Below are 6789 nucleotides of genomic sequence, written 5' to 3' on the forward strand. Positions count from 1 at the left end.
TCTATGTCTAATATGTACTAGATGTGTGTTTCTGTGATAATCAGATGGGGCTAGGAAAACAGGTGGCAGTAGGAAGGCAATGTAACAGGTTCCCTCCCAATCGAGGGGCAGACGGACATATGCAGTTTGACCACAAATAAAATACGAATGACGTGAAGCTTTAAAATTAGATTTCCCACTGTCACTATACTGGATAACAGTAGTACAATCACTATGTCCTACGTGTACAGAACCATGATTACGGACACATAATTCGCCTTTGACTGGTAGTACTGAAATAGCAGGTAAGTCTGGAGTAGTATCAGACTGAACATTCAGGACCATGAAATTCGACGAATAATTACCTAAATTATATACTTCGTTTTCTAGATCTAAACCTGTTCTGTGGGGGAGACCTTGCTTGTCTGGAAAACATGTACTGTTAAGAAAAGACATATCTGTTGAGGATGACGTTAACGTGGACCATGCTCCACACGAACCATTATGTGAGAATGGATAAGGAAAAAGTGGCAGAACTCCCTTCGGTGTCTGGAAAGGGGGGAGTCGACCACACACCCAACAATTTGTGGCATTGCTGGTCTGGTGTGAGTAATGTAACATACGGATAAATGTGTTGTTGCGCATAGCGAGGCGGTAAGAATATTCGTGAGGAGGCAGATCACTAAACGTGTGCTCTACTGTAGCATTAGTAGACATATTTACATGAGGAACTGGAAAACACAGGAAAAGTGCGTAACTAGTGCAGGAAATCACTATGCTGAGAAACAATATGAAACTTAGAAAAACGATACATTGAAGTGAACTTTGACTGACTCTCTCACTATGGGGGTCTATTTTATACATGTCAGAAACAGTCTAACCGTTTCACCTAGGGGAGGACTTATACAATCAAACTGACTGACTTATTTTACTAGACCTTAATTTGAGCTTATACTCCTGTTGCGGAGTTTTCTCTAACAAGGGAGGGGTTGTAATAATGTCTTGTGCGGGACAGTCCTTTAAAACAATGTTTTGGCAATCTTTCGAATCCTGGAAATCCTTGGAAATGTTCTTGGAGACTGATTTCAATCCATTGAAAAGTTTTACATGAGAAAGGTGGACCCACCCCTTCCTGCCTTCCAACTTGACGGCAGTACGGGTGGTCAAGAGGACCTGACGTGGCTCCTTCCAACGTGGTTCCAGCGGACTTGATCTGTCGAAATTCCGGACCATCACAAGGGAGCCTGGAACGATCTCGTGCGGTGCCACCTCGGTATTGTCTGGAAATGCGGCGGCAACCTGTGAACGACATGAGTTGAGGGCAGACATCAAGGAAGCTAGGTAATCTGTCAGCATATTACATGAAACATCGGTAATACTTCGGGGTCTAGGAGTACCCCACATGTTAGGGGGGCGGCCGAATACGACCTCATACGGGGACAGACCTGATCTGGAATGTGCGACCATGCGCATATAAAACAAAGCGACTGGCAGAGCTATTAACCAGTCCACACCTTTGTCTTTACAGATTTTTGCAATGCGGATTTTCAGAGTCTGATTATGTCTCTCTACGAGACCGGCTGCTTCAGGATGGCGTACACAATGAAACTTCCACTGGTACCCTAACAACAGGGAAACGTGTTTCATGAGTTCAGATGAGAATGGCTGGCCGTTATCAGAATATACGACTCTAGGGAGTCCGTATCTAGGGAAAAATTCACGAACCAACTGCTTGGCAGTGGTCGCGGCTGTGTAATCTGGGACTGGATATGCTTCTGTCCACCTGGACAAAGCGCATACTACTACAAGGACATACTTGAAACCTCGACATCGCTCCATCTGAATATAATCCATCTGGAGGACCTCAAAAGGGTGGTCAGGGGGCTGGAAACCACCTTGTTCCACCGGGACACTTTTACCTGGATTGAACTGACAACATATCATACAGGTACGGACTTTCTGCTTGGCTTCAGCTCGTAAATGCTTGTTGAACCAAATGTTCTGGATACTGTCTAACATAGCTTTTTCTCCTAAATGTGCTGGACTATGTGCGGTATTGATAATGACTTGAACCATAGAATCGGGGAGAAACCATGTGGCTCTACCCTTCGTTAACCATCCTTGATCTGTCTGGACCCCTCCTTGTTCAGACCATTTCTTGATTTCATCGGGGGTAGCATGTAACTGGATATCTATGACATCTTGTGTAGGGTCCTTAACTGTCATGCATGTAATCGGATCTGGAGTATGTGTCTGATTAACTGGAATGTCTGGAGTCTGTGCTGTAAGCTTAGCTGTGCGGTCTGCTAGATCATTACCTTGGGAAATAATGTCTGTAACTTTCGTATGTGCTTTGCATTTCATGATAGCAATAGATGTCGGTAAATGTATGGCATCTAACAGGGCTTGAATAAGGAGACCATGCTGAATCTTGGTTCCATGAGAAGTCATGAAACCTCTCTCCTGCCAGAGTACTCCGAAGTCGTGTACAACTCCGAATGCGTAACGTGAATCTGTGTAAACATTAACTTTCAGGTTCTTGGCATGTATACAGGCTTGTGTCAGAGCAACTAGCTCTGCTGCTTGAGCGGACAGGGTATCAATACGGTGTGTTTCAATAACTTCAGTGTCAGTAGTCACTGCATACGCGGCGACTAGTTCTCCTGTACTAGTTCTCATACATGAACCATCCACATAAAGTGTCAGGTCAGGATCTGGTAACGGAATGTCTGTCAGGTCTTGTCTTGGCTTCGTCGTAATGTTAACTACTTCCACACAATCATGTGGGTCTGGATTTGAATTAACTGATGGTAACAGTGTAGCAGGATTCAAGACGTTGCAGCGTCTAATTTCTATGTGTGGCTGGAACAGTGTCAATTCATAACCTGTTAAACGTGCAATTGTCAAGTGCTGAGTTTGTGTTCGGTTTAAAAGAACTTCTACGGAATGTGGAACTTGTACTGTCAGGGAATGTCCTAAAACTATAGAATCACTTTGTCTGATAGCTAGTGCTGTGGCTGCAACTGACTTGAGGCACGCAGGCAACGCCTGGGCGACTGGATCTAGTGTGCTCGAAAAATAAGCACAGGGCTTGTATTGTCCTGCTTGATCTTGTGTGAGAACAGATAATGCTGTACCTTCGCGTTCAGTAACAAAAAGTGTAAAAGGCTTACTGTAGTTCAGTGTAGCTAGAACTGGAGCTTGACATAGGGCTTTCTTTAACTCGTTAAAACTAAGTGTATGTTCAGATGTCCAAGGGAGGACAGTCGATACGGCTGCCTCCTGTGTCGTTAACTGTATCAGTGGCTTGGCTAGAAATGCATACTGGGGAATCCATTGTCTACAATAAGAAGTAAGGCCGATAAAAGCACGTACCTCCTTCTGGGTTCTGGGCTGGGGAAGACTCGCTATTAACTGGATACGGTCGGGTGTCAACTGCCTACCCCTCTTGGACAGCAAGTGTCCTAAGTATACCACTTGCTGGACACAGAATTGAAGCTTCGAAGGTGACACCTTGTGCCCCATCTCGGCAAGGAAATACAAAACTGTAAGTGACGCTCGTTCACAGGCACATTCAGAACGGGCAGTGATCAGGAGATCATCGACATACTGGAGCAGGGCAGTGTCAGTTGGCATGTGAATATTGTCTAGCTGTCTCTTGAGTGCTTGACTGTAAATACTAGGGCTTTCTGTGAAACCTTGAGGAGCGCGTGTAAACATATAGCTCCTTCCATTTAAACAAAATCCGAAAAGAAACTGGCTGTCTGGATGAATCGGAACACTAAAAAATGCATTCTTGAGGTCTATGACAGTGAAAAACATGGCTTCGGAATCAATGGCTGTTAACAGGGAAGAAATATCTGGGACAACTGGATACTGAGGAATAATACATTTATTAAGCTCTCGTAAATCAATCACTAATCGATATACTGGGGGTGCATTCGGATCAGTACGTTTCATGACTGGAATGATCGGAGAATTACATACATTGGAGTCAGTTTCTACAACTACTCCTTGAGCCATGAGCTCGTCAATAATTTTGGATAAGGCCGCTACAGCCTCAGGTGGCAATCTGTACTGTCTGATTCGGGGTAATACTACACCTGGTTTGAGAGTCACACGATGGGGTGTGATTTGCATATAACCTACATCAGTTGGACCTTGCGCCCATAAGTGCTGCGGAACATTAGACAATCTGGAATCAAAATCTCGTAATACATAGTGACCCTTAAAGTCACGTAGGAACAGACGTATTCCCTCTGGGGAACAGCAAATAACTGCACCTAACTCTTTCAGTGTCTTAATGCCTAACAGATTTTCTGGACATGACTTAGTAAGTAACAGATCAGTAGTACGGGACAATGGACCTACTTCTAGAGTGACTGGCTTTGATATCTCGTTAACTATTGGTTTTCCTGAAAATCCAAGGGAAACATTTCTTGAGCCTGAGAGCGGAGCCCCTGGAACTTCGGCGTGACTAATTGTGGTCCTACTTGCCCCTGTATCGATCAAAAACTTTCTGTCTTTCCCTAATACTTGACTGTGAACATAGGGACCTTCTTGATCTACAGGTATCTCGATGAGAGGCAAGCCTACCTCCCTCTCTAGGCTGTTTCATGAATATGACTGGTACTCTGGATACTCAGACTGTGCATACTGATACATCTGCGATGTGACATGCTGTGTTGCAGCAATAGGCTGCGGTGCGGAAACTGTCTGTTGTGCATTCTGTGACTGAGGAATCTGTGAAACTTGTTCTTGTCTAGGCGGACGTGGTCTTTCTTTAGTCTTACCAGTAGCTATGTTATGTTTCAGAACTGCACACTCGTTTATAAAATGACCTGGCTGTTTACAATAATTGCAGTTCCCTCTGACGGGAGCTGTAGGATGACTGGCTTGATTGGCTTGATTTGGACCCCTCTTCTGACTGTCTTGAGGAACAGATTGTGCAACTAGCACTTTCATTTTCGTGTCTTTCATACGTTTTCTCTCGTGTTCTTGCTCTTCTCTGATTCTATTCTGGTGATACTGGAGCATCTGGAGCATCTGGGACGGAGTATTTGCTTGCCAGGTGCTTTCGACTTTCAGAACTCGGTTTTTAATTTGTGGACTTGAATTCTCGACTAATTTGGTAACGAAAAGATGAGGGTATGACTCACTACTTGTCTTGAGACCACTGTTAATACTAAAACATTTCTCAAATCTAGAATAAAAATCACTAATATCTTCATCTTGTTTCTGTTTACAGGCTGAGATTGCATCCCAGTCTTCCTTCCTAGTTGTCAATAATCTGGGTAAGACTTGAATCAATAATTCTGGTAATTCTTTACATTTATCTCCAAGACCGGTACCTGGTACTCGTGCCTTGTCTTCAGCTTCTAGAGCTGCCCAATCGATCTTTTTCTCTCCCACCTCCCATTCTTTTTCCTTTAACTTTTCATACACCCCTGCGGGTAACAGGACCTTTAACATTTTAATGATGTCTGGGTAAGTGTATTCTCCCATACGGAGCATGTCTTTTAATTCTCTATGGAACCCTGCTGGATCTTTGTCATGACAGGGAATTAATTTCTTCATTTCAAGAAGTTCCATCTTTGAAATCGGAGTGTATACAAACACTCGTTGCATTACGCCCCCCGCCCCTTGGACTGGGTGGACTTCTCGTAACGGATTCTGTCTGTCTATGTAGAATGGCTTATTTTCTGGGGGTGAGACGTGAACAAAATGCGGGTTCAGGAACGTTCTATATTTGTGGCGCTGTTCTAGAATGACACTAATTAAATCGGTACCTAGACCTCTCCATCTATACTGGAGTAACTCGTTCAGAATATCATGCAACGGACCTGGATCAGAATGTTGACCCTCATACAGAGTAATGAGGTACTGGATCATATACATACCCACCAGTCGTTGCTCGGCTGGGGGCAATTTCAGAAACATTTGTGCCACTATTTCGTCTGGAAAAGTGGTAGAATCAGTAATCCATCGGACTGCTGATCGGGCTAGTTCTTGTTCATGCATAGTACTTAATTCACTGTAACCGACTCGTGATTTCAGAATGTGGTCGGTAGCTTGAAATACTTGTTCTAGAGAACCTTGTTCTGGTGCTGGATGTTGAAAAATAGACTTGTGTTCTAGGCGTAAATGGCGATCTGGAAATCTGGATTTTCCTACATACGCTATTCTGGCGGGATTCTCGTTCTCTTCCTCTTCAGGATCAGAGATACTTTCTTTCTCGCTTACTTGTGCTGCTTTACGCTGGTCGTGTAACCTTATTATTTCTTTACGAATTTTCTTGTACATACTCTCCATGGCACTGACGGTCTTGTGCTTACCCTCGGCTATATTATCACTCCACCTTGTCAGGATTCTCATTTCGGCGGGATCTTTAGACGGGTAATCTTGTTCTCTTATTAGACAATTGATCAGGAACTTTAATATCATGAGCTGGATCTCGGCTTTCCTTTGAGACATAATCTCACTAATACTTTCTGGATCATCCCCTGTACGGATGAAACGATATATTCTGTCTAGATCTTCTTTCATATTCGGCAAGGTGACTAGATACTCGGTCACTCTCCTTACACGTAAGGAATATAAAACCATAGTATATTCGCCTGGAACTGGATCATAGACACATTCGTTAAGGGCTTGCCTGATTTCTGTGACAGACTTATTACTTTTAGGAGTACGCTGTGATGCTTGAGCATGTAATTCGAGTGCTGATAAACGCTTGTGTGGCGGCGGGGTTTGAGGAGTAGCTCCTCCTGCGGCCCCTAGACTAGAATCGTCGACTGACATTCTTCGTCC

Source organism: Lissotriton helveticus, chromosome 4_1, assembly GCF_964261635.1.
Source record: "Lissotriton helveticus chromosome 4_1, aLisHel1.1, whole genome shotgun sequence".
NCBI lineage: Eukaryota > Metazoa > Chordata > Amphibia > Caudata > Salamandridae > Lissotriton > Lissotriton helveticus.